The 27,678-nt window shown below is 40.0% G+C and overlaps 1 protein-coding gene and 2 pseudogenes across 1 annotated transcript in view; all 3 read right to left on the bottom strand.

The window, feature by feature from the left end:
* Positions 1 to 27,678, bottom strand: part of SHLD2 (shieldin complex subunit 2) — a 161,972-nt gene that overhangs the window by 114,038 nt on the left and 20,256 nt on the right. The gene's annotated exons all lie outside the window — the stretch shown is intronic.
* Positions 1,106 to 27,678, bottom strand: part of LOC112305418 (large ribosomal subunit protein eL29 pseudogene) — a 47,015-nt pseudogene continuing 20,442 nt past the window's right edge.
* Positions 2,616 to 27,678, bottom strand: LOC112305386 (beclin-2-like; annotated as a pseudogene).

Genomic DNA, 27,678 nt, shown 5'->3' with positions numbered 1-27,678 from the left:
GCACCTCTTCCTAATTCTTGACTACAACCACATATGAGAGACTATGTACCAGAATTACCTAGCTAAGTTCCTCCTGAGATCCGGACACAGGGTAACTATAATGTAATAAATGTTTGTTGCTTCAAGCCACTAACTATTGAGAATTTGTTATGAAGTGAGAGATAATACAGAAATTGTATGGTTTTTGCTTTTGCATTGTAAATATACCAATCATTGCAAATTTGTTTCTGTATATGGAGTTGAAGTAGTACTTCATTGTTTTCCTTATAGATGTCATGTAGCAGCAATGTTTGTCTTTCTCCCACTGGATTGTTTGAGACTTAGGTAGAAAAATGTAAGTCCATTTCTGAGCTCTGTATTATATACTACTGATCTACATATGTCTATCCTTATGCATTACACTATACTGTCTTAATTACTATAGCTTTATGGAAAATCCTGATATCAGGAAACATAAGGCCTCCAACTCTGTTCTTTTTCAAAATTATTTTGTCTATTCCTTTTTTTATTGCATTTTTCCACTACCATTTATCCCCCGTATGCCCCCTTCCATTTCCACCCCCTACCCTACCCACTGCAATCACCACACTGTTGTCCATGTCCATGAGTTTGTTCTCTCTCTCTTTCTCTTCCCCTCCCATCCCCCACCCTTTATGGCTATTATTAAGTGCTTTGCATTTCAGTAAGTTCATAGAATCAGTTGTTCTGTTTGTTCAAACAAAGCCTACTAGGATGTTAATGAAGACTGCACTGAATCTATACATCAGTTTAGTGAGAATTCCATCTTAACAATGCAGAGTCTTCCAACTCATGAATATGGTATATAACCATTCATCTAAGGTTTTTTTTAACTTACATCAGCAACATTCTGTATCTTTCCATGTTGAGAGCATATCCTTAGTTAGATTTATTCATAGGTATTTGATGTATTTTTTAAGATTTTATTTATTTATTTTGAGAGATGGGAAGAGAGGAAGAAAAACCTCAACCTTCAAGAGATATATCAATCAGTTGCCTCTCACATGCCCCTAACCAGGGACCTGGACTGGAACCTAGGCATCTGTCCTGACTGGGAATCGAACTCGCAATCTTTCAGTTTACAGGCCAGTGCTCAACCCGCTGAGCAACATCAGCCAGGGTACTTGGTGTATTTTTTAATACTTGGAAATGATAGTTTTTATTTCAGTTTTCAAATTGTTTATTGCTTGTACAAAGAAATACAAATGATTTTTGTATATTGACTTTGCTTAATTCACTTACTACAATTGTTTTTTTTTCATAGATTCCATATGGTTTTCTTTTTTTTCCTTTTTTTTTTGACAGACCCTGCCTCAGGTTTATTTGCACAAACACCACAGGAGGACTCCAGCCCAGGGGCACACCAGTCCTTCTGTCCTCATGGCAGACAGAAGCCTCTACTATGGAGCCTTCGCAGGGGCATAGGCACCTTTAAGAGCCTGAGACTGAGCCTGAGCTGGAGCCTGAGTCACGGCTGCATCTGCAGCCTGGGGCTTGGTTTGAGCCTTGGCCTTGGCCTTTGGCTGGCAGAGCCGGAGACCCGTGGCAGTGCGGGCACGAGCACATTTTCTGAGCTGAGGGTGAGCAATGTAAGCAAGTCGACTGAGCTTGTGGCTGCTGCGCTTTGGGATCTTGGGCTTGACCTCCTTGGACTTGACCAGGGCCTTGATAGCCTCAGCATGTGCACTCATGGCATTGGCGTTGTTGGCCGGCGTCTTCTTCAGGCCCTTCTTGTTGTGCTTCTTGGCAAAGCGCATGTTCCTCAGGAACTTGGGGTCTACCCCCTTGAGAGACTCATATCTTTGTGATCAGGGTTTCTTGATGCCAATTCGGTGCCATTTTCCATACTGGATGTGGGTGGTGTGGTTCTTGGACTTGGCCATCTCTGCACCCAAGCCCCCGGCTCTCTAAGTGCCTGAGACCAGAAGAGTGGTTTTCTTTCTTTCTTAAGATTTATTTATTTTTAGAGAGAGGGGAAGGGAGGGAGAAAGAAAGGGAGAGAAACATCAATCGGTTGCCTCTTCCACATTCCCAACTGGGGACAGATAGAGCTTCCCAGACAAGAAAAAGCTTAAGGAGTTCATCACCACTTAGCCAGTATTATATGAAATGTTAAAGGGTCTTTAAGAAGAAGAATATTAAAAATATGAACAATAAAATGGCAATAAATACATATTTATCAGCAACTGAATCTAAAAAACAAAATAAATGAACAAGCAGAACAGAAACAGAATCATAGACAGAGATAACATTTTGAAGGTTGCCAGATGGTAGGGAGGTTGGGGGCTATGGGTGAAAAAGGTGAAGGATTAATAGGTACAAATTGGTTGTTACAGAATAGTCATGGTGGTGTAAAGTACAGCATAGAGAATACAGTCTGTAATATTATAACAACTACATATGGTGTCAGGTGGGTGAATATTCATCAGGATGATTACTTAGTAAGTTATGTAATGTATAATCAATGTAGTGTACACTTGAAACTAATATAATAATGTATGCCAACTGCAATTAAAAAAGAAATGATACTAAAACTATCTTCTCTGTCATAGAAAAAAGTTAATTTTGACAATACCTTAAGGAGACCAAGTGAGACACTACTTAAAATTTGTAAGCAGGAGTCTCAGGGCCTTTGTCCACCACTCCTATGTATTCAAGTGAGTTCTGATGAAATAGAATTCACCACTGGTTCCAAGATCTTCAATCAGGCCTTTTCCACCTTTCTTGGCTTCTTCCTTGAACTCCTGCAGTCCAGGAAAGCCATCATTGCCGGTCAAACTTGTTATACAAGAGAGCATTCTGCCTCCTGTTATAGAACAAGGGCAGCTCAATTGGGTCCTCCACTAAAGACTTCGGATAGAAATGCCCCAGGGTATGAGTCAATATCTCTGAAACTCCAGACCAACTGTGTTAGCAGTAGCAAGGTTGTGTGCCCCCAGGCTGCATTAATCTTATTCTAGCACAAGGGAACAGTGGGGAGGCAGCCCAATCTGAAGTTACTGATGATGGTCAAGGGGCCATCATGGCAGATTTCAAATGCTGACCTGAAGGTGTTGGTTTTCTCCAGTCAGGTTAGCTGGGTCTCAGTGTACCACAGCCAGTTTTCCACATTCCTTAGTTCACCATGCAGTTCCAATTGTTGCCACTGAAGTTCACTGTAGTCCCTACGGTACTGCCTATCCTGTTGGTACAGCGCCTCAGTCTCTGCCCGGGCTGCCTTCAGAGCCACATCTGCTCTTTCTCAATTCTTTTCCACCTTCTCCTGCTTCTGGACTGGTCTTACTTCATGTCCCTCAGCTCCTCCTGCAGTATCTCCTTCTTATCCTCACTTATTCTCTCCCTGGTCTCCAAATATGGTCTCTTCTGTCTTTAGATCATGAAACATTTTTTAACATTTCCTGGCAGTCTAGGTCTGTTAGAAACAAATTCTTTCACTTTTTTAATCTGTCTAGAAATATGTTTTGTCTTTATTTTTGAAAGCTATTTCTGCTGGATATAGAATTCTAGTTTGGTGAGGGTTTTCTCTTTTTTTTTAATAAGTTCTTTTTTCTCCTCACCAGAGGACATTTTTTTTTTAATTCTTTTAGAGGGAGAGAGAGAAACATCAGTCAGTTGCCTCCCATATGCGCCCAGACCAGGCATCAAACCCACAACCTTTTGGTTATGAGATAACGCTCCAACAAAGTGAGCAACACTGGCCAGGGTGGTGTTTTTTCTTTCATCACTTTTATAAATGCCATTCCATTGTCTCTAAGCCTCTATTTTTTTCTGGTGAGAAGTTAGCCATAATTCAAATAGTTAGTCCCATGTATTTGATGTGTTCTTCTGTTGCTTGTAAGTTTGCTCTTTAGTATTCAGCAGTTTGAAGATGATGTGCCTAGGTCTGAGATTTTTTATTTGTTGGTTTGTTTTTATTTTGTTTTGTATTTAATGTTCTTGGGGATTGTTGAACTTCCTGAATTTGTGAGTTTGTCAATTTTAGAAGTTCTTAACTACTATGCGCTCAAACATGGCTTCAGCCACAGTTTTTCCTGTATATATAATTGCATGGATGTTAGACTATTTACTATTATCCCACAAATCTGGGAGCTTTTATCTAACTGCCCCCTATTCTTTGTTATGTTTATCAATTTAAATATGTTCTGTCAACCTTTCTTCATATTCACTGATCTTTTCTTGATATGTTAAGAAGCTGTTAAACCTATGTAATACATTCTTCATTTCCAATATTGTATTTTTCATTTATAGAACTTCAAAGAATTTGGTTCTTTGGTATAGTTTCCATGGTTCCACTAAAAATCCCATCTTTTCATTCATTTTGTCCACTTTACTATTAGATCCTCTTGCATTTTTTCATTGTTATCTTTAAATCCCTGTCTAATAATTCTACTATCTGTATTACCTTTGGGTCTTCCTCTACTGATTGCTTCCTCTCTTGACCTTTGTTCACATTTTTTTGCATCTTGTTAATTTATTTATTATTAAGCCAACATTTTCTATAAAAATACAATAATAATTGAAATAAGTAATATTTCACTCCTGTAAATAGATAGGACCCTTCTGACTGACCACTAGAATGGGGTCTAAGTCAATCTCAACTGTAATTAAACTGGGTCTGGACTTTGATGCAGCTTGAATTTGATTCAGTTCATCAATGGATTCAAATATTTTGAGGATAGAAATCAGGACTTTCATTTTAGCAAGATCTGGGATCTGAGCCCAAGTAGGATTCTAGAGATCTGCCTGTGCTTCACAGCTAAACTACCAGTTTTCAAAACTGTGGGAGTACTTTACATGTATACTGGAACTAAATAATTAAGTAAACAGATGGCAGATGGTGTGAGACAGCTTTCTATTGGAATAGGAGTTTACAGATAAGCAAGGGGAGAAAGTCATAATGATCTATGTGGTAATGGATTAGAGTTGGATACCTCAGCAAGAATTCACATTTAGCATAATATAGACATAAAAATATTTACAGGTATATGCATATACTAATCTGTGTACATACACATATATTTCCTGACTGTTAGCTGAGAGAACCTACAACCAACAACACCACAGTAGCATCAAGAACATCTAGCACTGAGATCTTGGTTTCTCTATTCTCCAATAAAAAGAACCAAGGCTCTTTGGAGAAATAGCCAATTGGTGAAGGAAATACACAAAATGGACTTAGAGCATTATGCAGCACAAAAAAGTAAGCAAGTGTGTTCTCTCTCTCTCACACACACACACACACACATGTCAAAGATACACAGGAGCCAATTGAAAGAGTCCTGAATAACCAAATTTGAACCATTTCACCAAAATAAAATAGTAATTGTATTATAACCTCAAATATAAAGTAAACACCCATGAGTCAATACTGATATGAACAATGATTGAATAAATAAATACATGAGGAAGAGGACACAAATCTCCTACACAGAACTCCAAATAATTTATGTAGATACTCCACCTTCAAAAAGGGGGAGCATAACTACCCACTCCTTAAGTGTGAGCTATACAGAAGTGACTTCCTTCCATAGAGTACAGTATGGAAAGAGAGAGAAAAAAGAGTAACTTTAGTCCCAGCCAAGTGGCTCAGTTGGTTGGAGCATTGTCCCATACATCAAAAGGTTGTGGGTTCAATTGTCAGGGACTTACCTAGGTTGTGAGTTCAATCCCAGTTGGGGCGTGTATGGGAGGCAACCAATCAATGTTTCTTTCTCACAATGATGTTTCCCTTTCTCTCTCTGTCTGTCTCTCTCTCTTGTTCCCTCTCTCCCCATCTCTCTCTCTCTAAAATTAATAAACCCACAGGTGAGGATTAGGAAACAAGAGAAACTTTATAGTTGAGAAACTTGATAAACACTACCTTGACCAGGTGATCAAGGTCAACATCAACACTGATAAGTCATGTTGTCAATCTATCCTTAATTTAATATATTAAAAATGGCACTTAACCTCTGTGGTCTTCCCCTGAAAAACCAAAAATTCCAATCTAATCATGAGAAAAATACCAATAGGGGGACACTCTATAAATTGCCTGAACAATACTCTTCAAAACTGTCAAAGTCATCAAAAACAAGGGAAGTGTGAGAAACTCATAGCCAAGAGGAGCTTACGGAGACATGACATCTAAATATAATGTGGAACTCTGGATGGGACCCTGAAACAGGAAAAGGCCATTAGGTAAAAACAAAGGATATGTGCATGAAGTATGGACTTTAGCTAAAAATAATGTAACAGTATTAGTTCAATACTTATAACAAATGCAGCAAACGAATATAGTTGTTAATAATGGGAAACTGGGTGTGGGGTATATGGGATCTCTGTACTCTCTCTGCCATTTTCCTACACATATAAAACTATTCTAAACAAATTAAGTTTACTTTTTAAAAAAAAGAAAAACAACAGGTGTTCTCTCTGTGCTTTAAGTATGACTTCCAGGTTTTTCATTTGCTAGAGAATTCTCTTCACTTTCTAGTCCCACACCTTGTTTTCTGCACCTCCAGTGCTCTTTCATCCCTCCTCCTGGCCTTCCTTTTGCAAGACAGCCTCCCTACATTATGTGAAGGCCTGGAATGAATTGGAGGAGTTTCTCTTACCTCTTCTGCCCTGTGCCCAGTCCTTGGTGATTGAAAGCACAGAATGACAGAGTGTGGGGTAGGGATCACCTCCAGGACTTTCCTGGTTGCAGCCTTCCATAACTGAAGGCCTCCAGTGCCTCTGGTAGGTTTCTCTCAGCTCTCCTGCTCTACTCCTTCACCCTTCTTCAACCCTGTTTTCTGGGGACGGTTGATGTGCATTTCGGGGAAGTTTCTGTGCCTCAGAGAGGACCTCCATCAGCTCTACTTCCCTCCCAGGCTTATGGCTTACCTTCCCTGAGCATTCAGTACAGACTTACACATAAGACATAGATGGTGAGTACAGACTTGCTCTTTGGTGGAGGGGGAACTGGGATTATTCATGATTTTAGCTGGCCAGACCAGCCCAAGTATGGCAATTTCAAGTCTGTTGAAAGTCTGGCTGGATCTTCTTTCCCCATCTACAGCAGATCCCTCTTCCATGGGCTGTTCTATGCCAGGACAGCCATGGGTTTCTCCTATGCTATGAAGGTTTCAGTGCATTCTTCAGTTTAGTTCATTCAGGTTTCCTTATGTCCTCAGCTCTTTCACAGGTTTTTAAAAAAATGACCCTTATTTGGCTTCTAGTGGTTTTCAGGGTGAGAATGACACTATCTTAATAACTCTGTACATCTGAGGAAGAAGCAGAATTCTCCCACCAAACTTTTGATAGTCCAGTCATCCCTGTACAGAAGGTCTCTGCTCAAATATCACCCCATCTAAAGAGTTTCCTTTTTTTAGGAGGACCTAAAATACAATCCTTCCAAATAACCAGAGTAGTAAACATGAATGACAATATCTGTCAATATTACACCACAGCCATAGAATATACAAGCATTCAAGGGGAAAAGAACATTTAGAGGGAAAGAACCATATTTGCAAATCAAATATCTGAAGATTATCTAGTATCCAGAATATATAAAGAATTCTCAGAACTCAACAATAAAAATACAAACAATCCAATTTAAAAATGAGCAAAGCAGTTGACATTTCTCCAAAAGAGATAATCAGAGGCCAACAAGAGCATGAAAAGATGCTCAATGTCATTAGTTACTAAGGAAATACAAATGAAAACCACAATGAGATACAAGTTTACACAGACTGGAATGGCTATAATAAAAAAAAATTAAAGGAAAATAACAAGTGGTGGCAATGATGTGGAGAAATCGAAACTCTTGAGCACTGCTGGTGGAAATGTAAAATGGGGTAGCTGCTGTGGAAAACAGTTGAACACTTCCTCAGCAAGTGAAACATAGAGTTACCACAGCAATTTCACTCCTAGGTACATATCCATTTGAGATCTTGTCCCTTGGCATATTTGTGCAATTTGGTATGATGAAGTACTTTCACAGTGTACTCAAATAAACTCACATTGATGCAAATAAATTTGTAAACAAAAATTTTTTTAAAGAATTGAAATAAGTATCAAACAAAAACTTGTACACAAATGTTCACAGGAATACTACTCACAATAGCTGAAAAGTAGAAATAACCAAAAGGTACATCAACTGGTGATTGAATAAACAAAATGTAGTATTACCACACAATGGAAATAAGCCATAAAAAGGGAAGTACTGAGTTGCACTACATCATAGATGAAACTCAAAAACATTGTGCTTAGTGAAACTATATGACTCAAAGACCACATATTGTGTGATTCCATTTAGATAAAATATCCAAACTAGACAAATCCATAGATACAGAAAGCAGACCAGTGGTTGCCAGAGGCTAGGGAAGAGAAGGAAGAGGGAATGACTACTTAATGGATATAGGCTTTCTTTTTGGAGTGGTGATACAGTTCTGGAATTTTTCTTTTCTTTTTTAGTAAATTTTTTTGCATTAGTATTTATGGGGGTTTGGGGTTTTGGTTTTTTTTAAGATTTTAATTATTTTTAGAGAGAAGGGAAGACAGGGAGAAAGAGAGGGAGAGAAACATCAGTGTGTGGTTGCCTCTAGCGCGCCCCCAACCAGGGACCCAGCCTGCAACCCAGGTATGTGCCCTGATTGGGAATCACACCGGCAACCCTTTGGTTTGCAGGCCAGTGCCCAACCCACTGAGTCACACCAGCCCGGGCAAGTTCTGGAACTATTGTAGACAGTGGTGATGGTTGTGCAACATTGTGAATGTACTTAATGATACTACATTGTACACTTTAAAATGATTAACAAATTTTATATTTATTTCACCACAATTAAAAAAATAAATACATAAATAAAGGGAAGCTTAAACACAAAAAAATCTAGAAATATATTCCAAGTAAAAATCAAAGATTAAACACACATTCATTCCTTCTCAAAATTGTGCTAATATGCCATGAAGGTATTTTTAAGGCATAAACAAAAATCTGTCCCTGACTGGTGTGACCCAGTGGATTGAGCGCCAGCCTGCGAACCAAAGGGTCACTGGTTCAATTCTTCCTCAGGGCACCTGCCTGGGTTGCAGGTCAGGTCCCCAGTAGAGGGCACCCAAGAGGCAATCACACATTGATGTTTCTCTCCCTCTCTCTCCTTCCCTTCTCCTCTCTCTAAAAATAAATAAATGAATAAATCTTTTAAAAAATGTTGAACATTGGGGTGCATAGGTTCTTTTGGATTGGTGTTTCAGGGCTCTTAGGGTATAAACCCAGCAGCGGAATTGCTGGGTCAAAGGGCAGTTCCATTTTTAGTTTTCTGAGGAAATTCCATACTGTTTTCCACAGTGGCTGCACCAGTCTGCATTCCCACCAACAATGTACTAGGGTTCCCTTTTCTCTGCATCCTCTCCAACATTTGTTTGTATGCACCCCAATGTTCATAGCAGCACAATTTACAATAGCCAAGTACTGGAAGCAACCTAAGTGCCCATCAGCAAATGAATGGATCAAAAAACTATGGTACATTTACACAATGGAATTCTACGCAGCAGAGAGAAGGAACTTGTACCCTTTGCAATGGCATGGATGAAACTGGAGAGCATTATGCTAAATGCAATAAGCCAGGCGGTGAGTGACAAATACCATATGATCTCACCTTTAACTGGAACATAATCAACAAAAGAAAAAAGCAAACAAAATATAACCAGAGACATTGAAATTAAGAACAATCTAACAATAGCCAGAGGGGAGTGGGGAGGGGATAGTGGGGAGAGGGGTCTACAGTAGCTACTATAAAGGACACAAGGACAACATCAAGGGGGTGGGTAGAGGTGGGGGAGGGAGGTGGGATTGGCTGGGGTGGGTTGGAGGGATGGGGAGAAAATGCAAACAATTGTAACTGAATAAAAATAAAAAATAAATAAAAATAAATAAAATAAAATACAAAATAAATAAACAAATGTTGAAGACCGAAAAGCATATGGTAACTAACACAAGAACCAAGAAAGCTGAATCCTAAACCTGCAATGTGGAAAGCCAAAACCAATCTGACTTAGTCCACAGAATTCTCAAAAGGCTCAGGAATTGGAAACAGTACCTCCAAAAACAGGAGTGAAGGGACTGCTGAATTAGAAAGAATTGTTGAAAGTGTTACCATAGGCAGCTGTCATTACAAGTGCAGGCCTGGCTAGCTACTTCAGAGGGGTGGGCTGCGAAGGCAGTGCACAGTACAAGGGATCTGGGGTATCCTGTAGACTCCAACCAGCTCCCCAGGATGTGCCAGCACCATGTTCAGAATGGGGAAGTAGGCTGAGGGCTACGGCATCCCCAGGCTTCCTGATGGAGGGTCCTGCAGCCCTCTCACTTCCCACTATCCCAGACAGTCAGTGAGCACCAGAAAGTATCCCTCATTGGCCAAGATGGGGCAGGGGTAGGTTCTACACACCAGCAGGCCAAAAGCTAGCCAGATGGGACAGGGCCCAAGGGTGGAAAAGTTAGCAAGATAATTAGATAGAAAAAAAGCCCTACCTTCCCTATAGCTGTTAAGAACCCCAGGCTTGCGCAGGAAGGGGGATGTCTTTGAGATGGTAGTCCACCTTTCTCCCTGAATAAGCCTCTTTCCTTTTGCACCAGTACCTCTCTCACAAGTTTTGCTTTCATTGTGGCAAACAAATGGCTTAATCTCTCAATTTCTTCCATTCCACATGATTGGCTTGCTAGGTCTCTGTCAACAAGACAAAATTATACAGGGTAATTCTCTGAAGAGGATTCCTGAACAGAGGAACAGCAAGCACATTGTGGGAAGAAAGAGTCAATGAAACCAGCAGGATTAAGTAAACACACACATACATAAAAGTAAACACACACATACATATATACTTCCCTCACTTAGTTCGCACACACCAGGCAGCAGATTAAAAGACTCTTCTCTTTTTGGAAAGGGAAAAGAAAGGAAAAGCAGATATCAAGGACCCCCTAATGAATGGCAGAGTTAGGTCACCCTACCGTGAACCTATAGTCAACGAGTATCAATGATGTACTCAAAGTATCCAATCAACTTTTGGGCCACACCTAAAAAAATGGAACTCTAGTCAAGATAACTCAATTTCTGTAAAACATAAAAGAAAACAGAGCGGAGAAAAATAAATGAAATAATTCAGAAAAATATCCCAGAATTAAACAATGTTAAGTTTACTATTTGAAAACCCAGAATGCACAGAATAATGAATTTTAAAAATACATCCATACTAAAGCATATCTTTTGAAATTTCAAGACAGAGGAAATCTAGAGAGGATAGTACAAGCTTCCAGACGTGAGCAAATAGGTAACAACAGATGAAAAATCAGAATGATTTTGAACTTTTCAGCAGCCATAGTGTAAGCTGGATGAAGCTGTAACAAAATCATCAAAATTCTGAAGAAAAACAATTCCCAATCTGAATTATACACAGAAAGGCCAAACTATTAATAAAGGTTAAGAGGAAAATACGGGCATTTTCAGAAATGCAAGATATTGCCTTGGCAGGGTTGCTCAGTTGATTAGAGCATCATTCCTATACACCAAGGTTGAGTGTTTGGTCTCCAGTCAAAGCATATAGAAGAATCAACCAATGAATGCATAAATAAGTAGAAGAACAAAATACTGATGTTTCTCTATCTCTTTCCATCCCTCGCTCCAAAATAAATGAATAAATAAATGCAAGGTATCAAATAATTTGCCTCCCATTCACCCGTTCTACAACAAAATGTGGGAGTAAACCAAGAAGAGGAAGACATAGGCAAGAAGAAACAGAGGATCCACCACAGGAGAAAAGAATTCTGAGGACATAGAAGCCACTCCAGACTGGAGCACGTTGCTTGGGAGGCACTTCTTCAACATGACGACACTGACAAAACAAATGATGAGAAGGAAAATAGGAAATCTGGGGAGTTAGTAGGAAATCTTGAGTTTAGTTAGTGATAAAGATACAGAAAACCATATATAAACCGACAACTCAGTAAAATCAATTCAAATGTTACTTGAAAATCACAGGAAAATATCAAACAGCTAAGAATTGAGAATGAATACCTCTGAGAAGGGGGAATAAGGTGAGGACTGAGAATTACTTTGTATGAACAATTCCTAACTACTTAACTCATTAAACTGTAACTTTAAAAAAAAAAGTGAAGATGATACAAAATGTGGAAGATAGAGATATAAAGTATCTAAGGATTTCCCAAGGACATAAAACCTACCTTGAAAACTAAATCTGATCTCTCGAAACTAAGAACTCTAACAAACTTGTCCTACAAAGCAAAAAGATAACAAAAAAATGAGTTTGGGGGGGAGAAGCAAGAAAGAAGCAACATTATTCTTATGCTATCATAATTCTGGCCAAAAGCATTATATCAATAGCAGAAATCCTTAGGCTTCTGCTTCAGTTCCTCAATTTGTAAAGGTCACAGGGTTGTTGTGAAGCTTAATGAGATAATGAATACAAAGTGCTTATAGCAAAGTTACATACAAATATTATCACACAGTTAATACCTTACCTTAAATAACTGAAATCATTTTATATCAAAGCATTCAATTATCACAATGATACTAAAAAAAAATTGTGTGAATGCTTATCTTGTCTACTCAAACATAAGACCTCTCTCGAACCCTTTCATATATGTCTCCTAAAAGAGGGGTAGGAAGAGAAACTGTCTGATTATCCATTAGCAACAGAAATAACAATTAATGAAAGTTGTTTATAAAAATGGTTATCATATACTGAAGAATTGACTGACCTGAAAAGCTACTCAGGCCACCTCCTTTCTTTTCTACTTTGTAGTTGACTGTGATCAATAAGCAAGACAGCAATTAGACTAGAATTTTGTATCAATTATACACTAACTCACTAATGTTGAGGCAAGCATTTCTCCATTTCATAATAGGTAAAGGCTCAAACTTATTCACAGGTTGTGTTCTCCAAGTTCAGTTATACTTTAATTATTAAGAAACAAAATTATGAAGTAGCCCTGGCTGGTGTGGCTCAGTGGATTCAATGCCCACCTCTGAATCAAAGGGTTGCTTGTTCGATGCCTAGTCAGAGTACATGCCTGGGTTGCAGGCCAAGTCTCCAGTTGGGGGTGCACGAGAGGCAACCACACATTGTTTTTCTCCCTCTCTTTCTCTCTTCCTTCCCCTTTCTCTAAAAATAAAGATATAAAATCTTTTTAAAATTATGAAATAAAATGGATATTCTGGGCAATAAAAAAAGGCCAACTTAATCCATAAGTACATGAGAACCATAAAGTAAGGAATAAATGTAACAATATTCAGTAACTTTCAACCACTTCTTTTTTTAATTATATTTTATTGATTATGCTATTACAGTGGCCCCCTTTGCCCCCCTCCACCCAGCATTCCCCACTCCCTCAGGCATCCCCCCACTATTGCTCATGTCCATGGGTCGTGTGTATAAGTTCCTAGGATACTCCATTTCCTATACTGTGCTTTAAATCCCCATGGCTATTTTGTAACTACCTATTGTCTTGTGTGGGTTTTTTTAATATATTTTATTGATTATACTATTACAGTTGTCCCATTTCCCCCCCCTTACTCCCCTCTGCCCTGCACTCCCCGGTCACATAAGCATTCCACCTCCTGCCCCCTTAGTTCATGCCCATGGGTCATACATATAAGTCTTTTGGCTTCTCCATTTCCTATACTATTCTTAACCTCTCCCTGTCTACTATGTACGTACCATTTATGCTACTTATTCCCTACACTTTTCCCCCATTTTTCCCCTCCCCTGCCCCACTAAAAACCTTCCGTGTGATCTCCATTTCTGTGAATCTGTTCCTGTTCTAGTTATTTGCTTAGTTTGTTTTTTGTTTTTGTTTTTTAGGGTTAGCTGTTGATAGTTGTGAGTTTGTTGTCATTTTAATGTTCATAGCTTTGATCTTTTTTCTTAGATAAATCCCTTTAACATTTCATATAATAAGGGCTTAGTGATGATAAACTCCTTTAACTTGACCTTATCTGGGAAGCACTTTATCTGCCCTACCATTCTAAATGATAGCTTTGCTGGATAGAGTCATCTTGGATGTAGGTCCTTGGCTTTCATGTCTTCGAATACTTCTTTACAGCCCCTTCTTGCCTGCAAGGTTTCTTTTGAGAAATCAGCTGACAGTCTTATGGGAACTCCTTTGTATGTAACAGTCTCCTTTTCTCTTGCTGCTCTTAAGATTCTCTCCTTCTCTTTAATCATGGGTAATGTAATTATGATGTGCCTTGGTGTGTTCCTCCTTGGGTCCAACTTCTTGGGGACTCTCTGGGCTTCCTGGACTTCCTGGAAGTCTATTTCCTTTGCCAGATTGGGGAAGTTCTACTTCATTATTTTTTCAAGTAAGTTTTCAATTTCTTGCTTTTTCTCTTCTTCTTCTGGCACCCCTATGATTCGGATGTTGGAACATTTAAAGTGGTCCTGGAGCTTCCTAAGCCTTTCCTTATTTTTTTTTAATTTTTGTTTCTTCATTCTGTTGCGGTTGAATGTTTATTTCTTCCTTCCAGTCCAAACCATTGATTTGAGTACCAGTTTCCTTCCCATCATTGTTGGTTCCCTGTACATTTTCTTTTATTTCACTTTTAATAGCCTTGACTTTTTCCTCTATTTTGCAACCATCCTCAACCAATTCTATGAGCATCCTGATTACCAGTGTTTTGAACTCTGCATCTGATAGATTGGCTCTCTTCAACACTTAGTTCTATTTTTGGAGCTTTGATCTGTTCTTTCATTAGGGCCATATTTCCTTGTCTCGGCACAGCTGTTACATAGTAATGGGCAGAGCCTTAGGTATTCACCAGGGCAGGACAACCCAGGTCGCTGCACTGTGGCGCTGTAATGGGTACAGGGGTCCGACAGGAAACAATGCCACTTGCTCAGCTCTCAGCCAACTTTCAGTCACTTCCTCCATTACCCACAGGCAAATTGGGCCCTTCTGGTGCTGATTCCCAGGTCAATGGGTTTGTGTGGATTCTAGGACCCTGTGGGTCTCTCCAATGAACTCTCCTGTGAGGCTGGGAGTTTCTCCCGCTGCTGCCTCAACCCCCCCAGATTTTCTCAGTCAGAGGTGTTGAGGCTTTATTTCCCCGCACTGAAACCCTGGGTTGTACAGTCTGTCTCACTCCCCACTTACCAGTTTATCAGCACACAAATGTGGGACTGCCCGCTCCGCCAACTGCCGCGTCACCCGCCCAGGTCATCCAGCTATCACCTTGCCACAAATCCTCCCTGCCCTGGCTGCTCATCTCCATCCCTCCTACCAGTCTCAAATGTTTCTTTAACTCCTTGGTTGTTGGACTTCCATACAGTTTGATTTTCTGGCACTTGTGATTGTTTTTTGTTTTTAAATTTGTTGTTGTCCTTCTTTTGGTTGTGCGAGGAAGCACAGTTTATCTACCTATGCCTCCATCTTGGCCGGAAGAACCTATTTGTATTTCTTAATCCCCTCACCACTTCACCCATTCTCCCACATACCCAACCCATCTGGCAACCATCGAAATGCTTTCCATATCCATGAATCTGACTCTGTTCTTCTTGTTTACTTACTTTGCTTTTTATCTTCAATTGTTGATAAATATTTATTGCCATTTTATTCTTCATAGATTTGATCTTTTTCTTAAGTAAGTCCCATTAACATTTCATATAATAATGGTTTCGTCATGGTGAAGTCCTTTAGTTTTTTTCTCATCTAGGAAGCTCTTTATCTGCCCTTAAATTCTAAATGAGATCTTTACTGGGTAGAGCAATCATGGCTATAGGTCCCTCCTTTCCATGACTTTGAATATTTCTTTCCAATCCCTTCTAGCCTGCAAAGTCTGAGAAATGAGCTAATGTTTTATGGGAACACTCCTGTAGCTAAGAAACTGCTTTTCTCTTGCTGCTTTTAAGATTCTCTCTTTATCTTTAAACTTTGGCATTTCACTTTCTTATTTATTTATTTATTTTTAGAGAGGGAGGAGGGAAGGGAGAAAGAAAGTGAGAGAACATCAATGTATGGTTGCCTCTCGTACGCCCCCAACTGGGGACCTGGCCTGCAATCCAGGCATGTGCTCTCACTGGGAATCAAACCAGCAAACTTTCTTTCTCAGGCCAGCACTCAATCCCCTGAGCCACACCAGCTAGGGCTAACCTTTGGCATTTTAATTACGATGTGTCTTGGAGTAGGCCTCTTTGCAACAGTCTTGTTCAGGACTCTTTGTGCTTCCTGCATTTGCATCTCTATTTTCCTCACCAAATTAGGGTAGTTTTAGTTCATTATTTTTCAAATACATTTCCAATTTCTTGTTTTCTCTTTCCCTTCCGGCAGCCCTATGATGTGAGTGTTGGGATGCTTGAGGTTGTCCAGAGGCAGCTTACACTATCCTCATTTTTTGGATCCTTTTTTGTTCTGGTTGTTCTGGGTTTGTTGTTGTTGTTGTCGTTGGGTTTTTTTGTTTTGGTTTGGTTTTTTGCTTCCTTATGTCTCAAATCATTGACTTGATTCTCGGCTTCATTCACTCTACTGTTTTTTCCTTGTAAATTGTTCTTTATTTCAATTAGTGTATCTTTTGTTTCTGACTGGATCTTTTTTATGCTGTTGAGGTCCTCACTAAGTTCCTTGAGCATCCTTATAACCATTGTTTTGAATTCTGCATCTGAAAGATTGCTTATCTCCATTTTTGTTTAGTTCTTTTTCTGGAGTTTTGATCTGTGCTGTCATTTGGGCCATGTTTGTCTCCTCCTTTTGGCAACCTCCCTGTGTTTGTTTATGTGTATTAGATAGAGGTGCTGACTCCCTGTCTTGGTGACATGGCCTAATGTAATAGGTGTCCTGTAGGGCCCAGTGGCACAGCCTCCCCTGGAACCCAAACTGGGTAGTTAAAAGTGTGCCCTTCATGTTAGCTGTGTACACCATCTTCTTGTAGTTGTGCCTTTGTTGCCATTGGCAGGTCAGTGAGAGGGATTTCCCCAGGCCAGTCAGTTGCAAGGATAGGTTGTGACCACTGACCACCAACCTCCATCCTCCATGACGGATCACGTATGCAGGGACAAGATGATGGTGCTCTAATGTGATCTGTAACTGTCCACTGCGTGCATAGGCCCTGGGGTTTCCTAGGTAGAGCAAGCCAAGGTCAGCCCCCACCTGTGTTTTGCCTGGGACCACACTGCCTGAACTATAAAGCAATTTGTGATGACTGCTACTTGTGCTGGGCTTAGAGATTCCCAGGCAAAGCCAAGGTGTGAATAAAGGCTGGCTGCTGCTAGTTCCATGCCTGCAGCCACTTAGCAAGAGACACAGGGGCTAGGAGCTCACGGTGGCAGGCTGTTGCTTGTTCAGTAGGGTTTAGGAAGTTGTGAAGCATGAGCCAAGTCCAGTCATTCATATGGAAAAGTCATTGTTAACACCTTGGGCAGGCCTGTAAATTGGGTGGGACACAGTCTCAGGGGTCTCAAGGGTGGGGCAAACAGTGTTAGCCAGGTTGATGGAGTCTCAGATATGGCACCTTCCTGCTATCCCTGTGGCTCTGTGTGGGGGGAGGGCTCATAAAAGGGAAAATGGCCTCTGCCTGACTGATTCTCTGGCGAAAGCTGTCCCCTTGCTCTTGCCTTGATGCCAGACACTCCAGTTCCTCTGTCTGCCACTAGTGCCTTACAAGCTGTTACCCAGGTGCTGGAGGTAAGAGGGAGTATGTCTAACTAAATCCATGTGTGGGTTCTTTAAAGGAACTGCTTCAGCTTCTAGTCTAGTTTCTTCCATGAACTCAATCCCTGATGGTTTTTGAAGCCAGAAGTTATTGGGACTTATCTTCCTGGTACTGGAACCCTGGCCTGGGGGGCCTGATGTGGGGTCTGGACTCCTCGCTCCCAAGATATCCCTTCTGAATTTTTATCCACCATCGTGGATATGGGACCAGCCTGTTCCGCATCTCTGCCCCTTTAACCAGTCTGAATGGTTGTGGTTTCTTTAATTCCGTAGTTGTCATACTTCCATTCAACTCAATTTCTGATGGTTCTTAGTGATGGTTGCTCAATAATTTAGTTGTAATTTTGATGTGGTTGTGTGAGGAGGTGAGCTGTGTTTACCTATGCTGCCATCTTGACCAGGAGCTCAACCACTTCTTTTGTTCTCTCACATCTAACAAAATAATAGCTATTTGAGATTAAGAATTATATCATATAGTTTTTCACTAATTATATTTTATTATTTGTGCTATTAGAGTTGTCCCAACTTTTCCTCCTTTACTCCCTCCACCCAGCCCCTCCCCCACTCCCTCAGATGATCCACACACATTTGTCCATGCCCATGGGTCATAAAGATATGTTTTCTGGCTGCTGTATTCCCTATGCTGTACTTTACATCCCCATGACTGTTCTGTAACTACCAATTTGTACTTTTTTTTCTTTTTAAAGATTTTATGTATTTATTTTTAGAGGGAGGAGAAGGAAAGGAGAAAGACAAGGAGAGAAACATCAATGTATGGTTGCCTCCTGCTCACCTTTCATAAGGAACCTGGCCTGCAACCCAGGCATGTGCCCTGACTGGGAATTGAACCAGCAAACCTTTGGTTCTCAGGCCAGCACTCAATCCACTGAGCCACACAAGCCAGGGCCAATTTGTACTTTTAATCCTTTCACTTTTATCACCCATCCTTCCAAACCCCCCCAATCTAGAAACCATCAAAACATCCTCTGTATCTATGATTCTGTTTCTGTTCTGCTTGTTTATTTTGCTTTTTATGTTCAGTTGTTCATAAATATGTATTTATTGCCATTTTATTGTTCATATTTTTTATCTTCTTCTAAAGAAGACACCTTAACATTTCATATAATACTGGTTTGGTGGTGATGAACTCCTTTAGCTTTTTCTTATCTGGGAAGCTCTTTATCTGTCCTTCAATTTTAAATGATAGCTTTGCTGGGTACAGTAATCTTGGTTGTAGGACTTTGCTTTTCATCACTTTGAATATTTCTTGCTAATCCCTCTGGCCTGCAAAGTTTCTGTTGAGAAGTCAGCTGGCAGGCTTATGGAGCTCCATTTAGGTAACTAACTGCTTTTCTCTTGCTGCTTATAAGGTTCTCTCTTTGTCTTTTAATCTTTGGCATTGTAATTATGATGTGTCTCACGTGGGCCCCTTTGAGTTCATCTTGTTTGGGACTGTCTGCGCTTCCTGGATTTCTATGTCTATTTCCTTCAAGTTAGGGAAGTTTTCTTTCACTATTTTTTCAAATATTGATAGGTGTCAAATTTCTTGCTCTGTTTCTTCTCCTTCCAGCACTCCCATGATGCTAATGCTGGTACACTTGAAGTTGTGCCAGAGGCTCCTTACACTATCCTCATTTGAAGGGGGGTATGGATTCTTTTTTCTTCTTGATGTTCTGATTGGGTATTTTCTGCTTGTTTATACTCTAAGTCATTGATTTGATTACCAGCTTCATCCACACTACCGTTGATTCCCTGTAAGTTGTTCTTTATTACAATTAATGTGTCCTTTATTTCTGATTGGATCTTTTTTATGCTATTGAGGTTCTCACTAAATTCATGGAGGATTCTTATAACCAGTGATTTAACTCTGTGTCTAGTAGATTGTTCATCTCCATTTTGTTTAGTTCTTTATCTGGAGTTTTCTTGTTCTTTCATTTGGGCCATGTTTGTCTCCTCATTTTGGCAGCCTCCCTGTGGTTTGTTTTTATGTATTATTGAGAGCTGGTGCATCTCCAGACTTAACAGAGTGGCCTAATATAGTGGGTATCCTGTAGGGTACAGTGGCTTAACCTCCCATCACCCAAGCTGGGTACTTGAGGTGTGCCCATTGTGTGGGCTCTGTACACCCTCCTGTTGTAATTGAGTCTCGACTACTGTTGGCACATCCAAGTTCAGCCACCGCCTATATTCTGTCTGGAGCCACCCAGTATAAGCTACAAAGCAATTTGCAGGTGAGTACTACTTGTGTGGGGCTTGGAGTTGCTAGGGTAAGGCCAAGCTATGAACCAAAGGCAGCTGCTGCTGGTGCTGGTTCTGGGTCCACTTGGTGAGAGGTATGGGGCTTGCTAAGGCCAGATGCTGCTTGTTTGAGAGAATTTAGGAAAATCTGGAGCATAAGCCAAGCCACACCATTCCTATGACAAAGTGTTGGAATCACCTAGGGTGGGCCTGAAAGTTGGGCAGGGCAGGGCCTCAGAGAATCACCAGGGTAGGGTGGACAGTATGAGCTATGTTGATGGAGACTCAGATATGGCACTAGCTTCTGGCTCTGTTGTGGGGAGGACTTATCAAAGGAACAATGGCCTCTGCCAGCACTTCTGTCTGGGAGAAACCTTCCCCCCAGCTCTCACCCTGATGTGGAACAATTCAGTTCCTCCCCAAATGTCTCTGGTACCTTTCAATCTGCTGCCCCCATGCTAGAGCTCAGAAGGAGTGAGTCCAAATAATTTCAAGCTCAGGCCCTTTAAAAAACTGTCTGGGACTCCAGTAGTTTCTGTTTCCCACAGCCTCATTTCCACTTGATTTTACAACCAGAAGTTACGGGGACTTATCTTCCTGGCACTGGAACCCTGGTCGGGGGCCTGGTATCCTTTCCGATTTTTATCTACCACATGTGAACACAAAGTTAGGATTAGAAATCAAATTCAGTCCATCAATAAATATTTACTAAGTGTTTACTATGTATCGAAGCTGTAAGAGACACTTAGAATAGAATATTAGACCCTTTTCAGGTAGCTCAGTTGGTTAGAGTGTCATGCCAATATGCCAAGGTTGCGGGTTCAAGTTACAGTCAGGGCACATATAAGAATCAACCAATGAACACATAAATAAGTGGAACCTATGCACCCCAATGTTCATAGCAGCACAATTTACAATAGCCAAGTACTGGAAGCAACCTAAGTGCCCATCAGCAAATGAATGGATCAAAAAACTATGATACGTTTACACAATGGAATTCTATGCAGCAGAGAGAAAGAAGGAGCTTATACCCTTTGCAACGGCATGGATGGAACTGGAGAGCATTATGCTAAATGCAATAAGCCAGGCAGTGAGGGACAAATACCATATGATTTCAACTTTAACTGGAACATAATCAACAAAAGAAAAAAGCAAACAAAATATAACCAGAGACATTGAAATTAAGAACAATGTAACAATAGCCAGAGGGGAGTGGGGAGGGGATAGTGGGGAGAGGGGTCTACAGTAGCTACTATAAAGGACACAAGGACACATCAAGGGGGAGGGTAGAGGTGGGGGAGGGAGGTGGGATTGGTTGGGGTGGGGTGGAGGGATAGGAAGAAAATGCAGACAACTGTAACTGAATAAAAATTTTAAAAAATTAAAATATTGAAAATAAAAACAAAAATAGCAAAATAAATAAATAAATAAGTGGAACAAAAAGTGGATGTTGCTGTTCCTCCCTCTTTCTCTCTCTCTCCCCCCCACTTCCTCTCTCTCTCTCCAAAATCAATAAATAAAAACATTAAAGATAGAAAATAGTAGAGATTGCCCTCATACAGCTCAAAATAAACCTTTTTTTTTTTTTGCTTAGGGAGTAAGTCATTGTAAAATTGAAAAATCGCCATAGACTTTGCTTATTTTAAATATTTTGTTTATGTTATTATAGTTGTCCCTATTTTCCCCATTTGCCCCCGTCTACGCAGTCTGCACCCTCTTCATGTAGTCAAACCCCACACCACTGTCCATGTCTATGGGTCCTTCATATATATTCTTGGACTAATCCCTTCACCCTCTTCATGTAGTCAAACCCCACACCACTGTCCATGTCCATGGGTCCTTCATATATATTCTTGGACTAATCCCTTCACTTCTTTCAATCAGTCCCTGCCTTCCTCCTCCCCTCTTACAGCTGTCAGTCTGTTCCGTGATTCTATGCCTCTGGTTTTATGTTACTCATTAGTTTATTTTGTTCATTAGATTCCTCTTATAAGTGAGGTGATAATGCTATTTGTCTTTAACCAACCAGCTTATTTCACTTAGTAAAATGCTCTCTAGTTCCATCCATGCTGTCTAAAAGGTAGGAATTCCTTCTTCATTTCTGCTGCATAGTATTCCATTCTGTTGATGTACCACATTTTTTTATCCACTCATCTACAGGTGGGCACTTGGGCTATTTCCAAATCATAGCTATAGTAAATAGCACTGCTATGAACATGGGGGTGCATAAATTCATTTGGGTTGGTGTTTCAAGATTCTTTAGGTATATTCCCAGGAATGGAATCACTGGGTCAAAAGGCAGTTCCATTTTTAGGTTTTGAGGAAATATTGTTTTCTACAATGGCTGTACCAGTTTGCATTACCACCAACAATACACTAGGGTTCCCTTTTCTCCACATCTTCACCAACACTTGTTGTTTGTTGATTTATTAATGATAGTCATTTTGGCAGGTGGATGGTGATATCATTGTGGTTTTAATTTGCATCTCTCTGATGGCTAGTGATGTTGAGCATTTTCTCATATGTCTATGGACCATCTTTATGTCTCCTTGAGGAAGTGTCTATTCAGGTCCTTTGCCCATTTTTTAATTGGATTGTTTGTCTTCCCAGTGTTGATTTGTATAAGCTCTTTATATGTTTTGGAGATTAAGCCCTTGTCTGATGAATTATTGGCAAATATGTTCTCCCATACAGTTGGTTCCCTTATTATTTTGATGATGGTTTCTTTAGCTGTGCAAAGCTTTTTAATTTGATGTAGTCCCATTTGTTTATTTTTTCCATTATTTCCCTTACCCTAGAAGCAAAGTTTATCAGCAAAAATATTGCTATATGAGATATCTGAAATTTTACTGCCTATGTTTTCCTCTAGTATTTTTATGGTATCATGACTATACTTGAGACTTTTATCCATTTTGAGTTTATAAACCCAAAAGTTGATTGGCATGAAAAACTAACAAACATCAGTAGTAAATGTGAAAATACAAGGTCCGTCCAGAAAAAAAGTCCAACCATTGTTAATATAACAAGAATGGTTTGAGCAACATCAATATAACCTGGCAGCCAAGGAGAGTAGACTGAAATGAGCGTGTGTGAACAATGATGACTTCACTGTACTAGTCAGTGGGGGAAGTTGATGCTGTTGAGTGAATATGTGTACTATGTAGCTGTCACATGCAAAATGACTCAGCATGTAGAGCAACGAATCTGCATCAAATTTTGCGTTAAGCTTGAACAGTCCACCATAGAAACTCTTCAGATGATTCAGAAGGCTGCGGCTATGGGCAACTGGTGATTGGCAGCTTCATCACAACAGTGCGCCTACTCAGACATCCCACATCCTGTGCAGAGTTTTTAGGTGAAACATCAAATCGTCCAGGTGCCTCAGCACCCCCTAAAGCCCAGATTTGACGCCCTGTGACTTCTGGCTTTTCCCAAAACTAAAATCACCTTTGAAAGGGAAGAGATTTCAGAACTTTGATGAGAAATATGGAAAATATGACGGGGCAGCTGATGGCATTTAGGAGAATTGCATGAGGTCCCAAGTTGCCCACTTTGAAGGGGACTGAGGCATCACTATCCTATGTACAATGTTTCCTGTATCTTGTATCTCCTTCAACAAATGTCTTTATTTTTCATAGTACATGGCTGAATACTTCCTGGACAGACCTCATATAAGCAATTCTTTACAACATGCATGATTCTGAACATATTGCTAGTTGGAGAAGACCACTTTGGAAAATATACCTCACATGTTCTAGAGAATGATTTAAACCATTAAGCATTCTATGAAGCTTTTGAAGGTGTCAGATTTTAAATGACAACAGTGAAATTGCAAAAAGAACAGTAGTCAGCACCAAAGCTAGTTTAACATTAATAATAAGTGATCTAATAAATAGGTCTATGTTTGTCCAGTCAGGTTTTGCTTATTATGTCAGTTGGAAAGCCGGAAGGAAACTGGTTTCAACTCACATATAACCTGTATCAGGACATCACTTTATCAGTAATGTAGCTGTTGTCAGCATAACACTGAGTTCAAATTTAAAACTGATCCTTCTTAAAATTATTTTCATAATTCATTCACAGTACAGAATCCAGGCAATCTTAGGGAAAAAAACCAAAAGGGTAATTAACATTATTGAAAACCTTTTATGTGCCAGACACTACATGAATTTTCCCATTTCATTCTCATAGCCACCCTGAAAAATAATTAACCTTGTCTTTTAGTGGAAGAAACAGAAGTTTTAAGAAATGAATTAACTTTTTCCTAAAGTCACATACCTAACAGACAGGTAGAGCCAAGGTTCAAACTTATATGTCAATTATTAGAATGTTCCACAGCTATCAGTTTCTAAACTTGTTTTATATTTAAAAAATTATTAAAAATATGAGAGCAGAGAAAGCAGAGTAGAGTAAAATAGTGATTTGGATTACAAAGTGTTTTAGTACCACAAAAGTACTATGAAGTGACATTGACCTTTTAAAAATTTCTGAAGTCATTGTAAAGGAATATAATTTAATATTACCAACAGAAAGCCAAGGTAAAAAAAAAATACAAAAGTAGTTATATTCTTTAAACAATTGAAGACCACTAGTGTGGTCTTCAAAGCTCACTCAAAGCAGCACCTCCCAGAGTTTCCATAGTCAACCAAGTTTGAGAAATGCTGGACTTAACACTAAATCAGTTTCATTATTTGTTACAAACGGTACCATATACTGCTTGAAAGCCCTCTGGATCCAGTCTATTTGGGTTTGAATCCTGGTCCTTCTACCTACTAGCCTAGCCATGTGACTTTGGGTATGTTATTTCAACACTCCAATAATTGTAGAAGATTAAGATTAGGAAGATTAATACAATGTGGAGTTGTTACAACAGAGCCTTAAAATAAGTACTCAATAAATGCTAAATTATTAGTACTAATATCATTTCACTGAGCCCTGATTAAGCTGATGAAAGTTGATGTTCATAGTGAATTGTGAAGGTAGGTAGAGATGCAGTTTCTCAAACTTATAGATGGAACATACTTTTTCACAAACCATTCCTCAACAACACTGGTTAGTATCTTTTAAAAATGCTCTTGAGAAATAATAGAGAATTCCATTGCTAAAATAAAATCTGGCCCTACCTGGTGTGGCTCAGTAGATTGAGTGCCAGGCTATGAACCAAACAGGGTCACTGATTTAATTACCGGTAGGGGCACATGCCTGGGTTGTGAGCCAGGTCCCCAGGTGGGGGCATGTGAGAGGCAACCAATGGATGTTTCTTTCACACAGCAATGTTTCTCTTCTTTCTCCCTCCTTTGCCCCCCTCTCTAAAAAAATAAATAAATAAATAAAATCTTTTAAAAAGTAAATTAAATAAAATCTGCTTAAAAAACAAAATTATCTTCCTGATTGATGAATACATGGAGGGGCTAGAAGGGCAGTATGTCTGGAGAGGGCATGGAAGCTCCATGCCCCTTCCCTCATATCTCCCCCTACTCCTCTCTTCCATTTGGCAGTTTCTGGGTTGTACCCTTAATAATAAACTAGTAATATCTCCTTACAGATTCCAGCATATGGAATCACTGACTGGAACATTTACATATAATAGAAAGGAACAGCATTTTATTTGTCATTCTTACAGCACTCAGTGGCTTCAAGTGATTATCTGCCTAATCACAGGAGTCATTCAATTATCCAGGATACTGTGTGGAACCTATTCAGTCATCATCTAGCCTAGAATCAACTGAATAAGAACAAGAATGTTTTCCATTATCAAGATATGGCCATCCCTCTAACTTTCACCCAGATCCACTGTGTAGATTTGAAATCAATATTCAAATGATGTTGTTTTTGTAACAGGTGTGGAATGAGGTCCAAAATGATGCAGAGGCTGAGGGCCCCAAAACCCCCACTAATATGGCTGGGGGAAGAGGATGTGGAGTAGGGACACTGACTTACTTTGCACATCTAAAGAACTTGGCCAATGTTTTAGTAATGTTAATAGCTGTGCCTGCTGGCAAAGCCAGGGAGATGGGCATGATTCTAACCCATGATGTAGCCGGGAGGTGGTCCCCCAGCTACAGAACTTTTCAGAGAGCTTGGAAATTGTTGGCTCCATGACAGGGGGCCATGCCTTCCTGGACTAACCATGACAGCTGAGAAAGACAGGAGATATGGGGAAGAGCAGAGGTAGCCAATTGGGGGAGGAGTCAGAAGTGAGGTTACAGAGGAGCAGGGTGAGGATTTAAACACAAGCGCAGGCAGCCATACTCTCTTAGCCATACAGGGGTCTCTGCCATGCAGCTTAAAAAGGAGCAGAAAAGCAGGGTGTAGCAGCCATGTGGGGGTCTTGGCCACCCGGGCTTGAAAGGAACCCCCACTGGCCCACCATGAGGAGGAGCCATGTGGTTTTGGATTAAGAGCAGAAGCCTACCCAAGCTCAGACACCTGGATGAAGCCCAAATGTTAGTTAGAATGGGAACCTGCCTAGCTAAGCTACAGACTTCTATTTCTTTTCTTGAGAGACAGACAGTACCTCTGACTGGCCTGGTTTGGCAAAGGGAAGCAGGACTGTGTGTGTTTATAGGTGTTTAGTTTTAAGGGACTTTAGGACTTAAAAACAGAATTCTGCCATTATTCTGAACCTGTATAACTTCTGAATAAATAGTTCCTTCCTTTTCATAAGACTCTGGCATTGGGAGTTACGGGGTTATTTTTTGGCGGCAGACAATAGAACCCAGTGGTTCTGTTACATTTTCTTCATTTGGTGTTTATTGTGCCCATTTGTGAAATTTACAGTCATTACTACCAATTATGCTATCCATCCATTTAGAATTTTTTCTAAGCAATATGTGTCAGAATTTTCATAAGTGCTTAAACCCTTGCACCAATCATTTCCAACCCTGCCTTCCTCCTCACCCAGAGCTAAGGTATGCCAAAGAAGAAAACAGCTGCATGCTAGGCTCTTTTATGGAAGACTGAGGAAAGGCCACAGATTGCTAAACACTGTTAAGTATAACTGAACATGATGAAATCATCTAGCTTTGTGCATAAGTCAGTTTCTTAGTCTGTGAGCATAAACGCATTTTCCCACAGATTAATAAAAATTATGAAATCAGCTAAGTTCACCATGTTCTTCATCATTACCATAATCAACCAAAATGTAAGCCCCTCCAATAACTAATTAATTAAGCCTCTCCAGTTAATTCCTCTCCCCTATGCACTCTGATCTCACTTCTGCTGTGTACATGCCCCTCCTTGAAAATCACACTCCCTACAATAGCTATACTTCCTGATAACACTTTACATTGTTCCACTGTAAACAAATACCCTAAATCCCAAACCAATTTAAATAACACTCTAGCAATCTTCTTATCTAAACTAAAGTATGAGTGCAAGCTATTCTTTTTCCCACTTAACAGATGCAAAGCATGGAATTCATTCCTTGTTCACTATCACGGTTCTTTAGCCTCAAATAAGAGTACCTCTTTTGAGGTTTATGTCATGTTGCTACCGCTCTCTCCTTGTTACTGGCATCTACTGACCTCTTGGTCCCTCTCCCACATTCACTAAAGACTTTGGAATCTGGTTCAAAATCTTTCCAACCCTTGCTCTGCCACCATTCTAAGCAACTCACTTCCTATGTAACTGAATCCTATAACACTCTAGCTTTATAGTTACCTTATCTCCTCAACTCTGATCACCTCACTTTCTCTCCACTTCAGAAATCCATTTGATAGCCAGATGTTACATTCAGTCAT

Source organism: Desmodus rotundus, chromosome 4, assembly GCF_022682495.2.
Source record: "Desmodus rotundus isolate HL8 chromosome 4, HLdesRot8A.1, whole genome shotgun sequence".
Lineage (NCBI taxonomy): Eukaryota > Metazoa > Chordata > Mammalia > Chiroptera > Phyllostomidae > Desmodus > Desmodus rotundus.
This window is presented reverse-complemented; position numbering and strand designations above follow the sequence as displayed.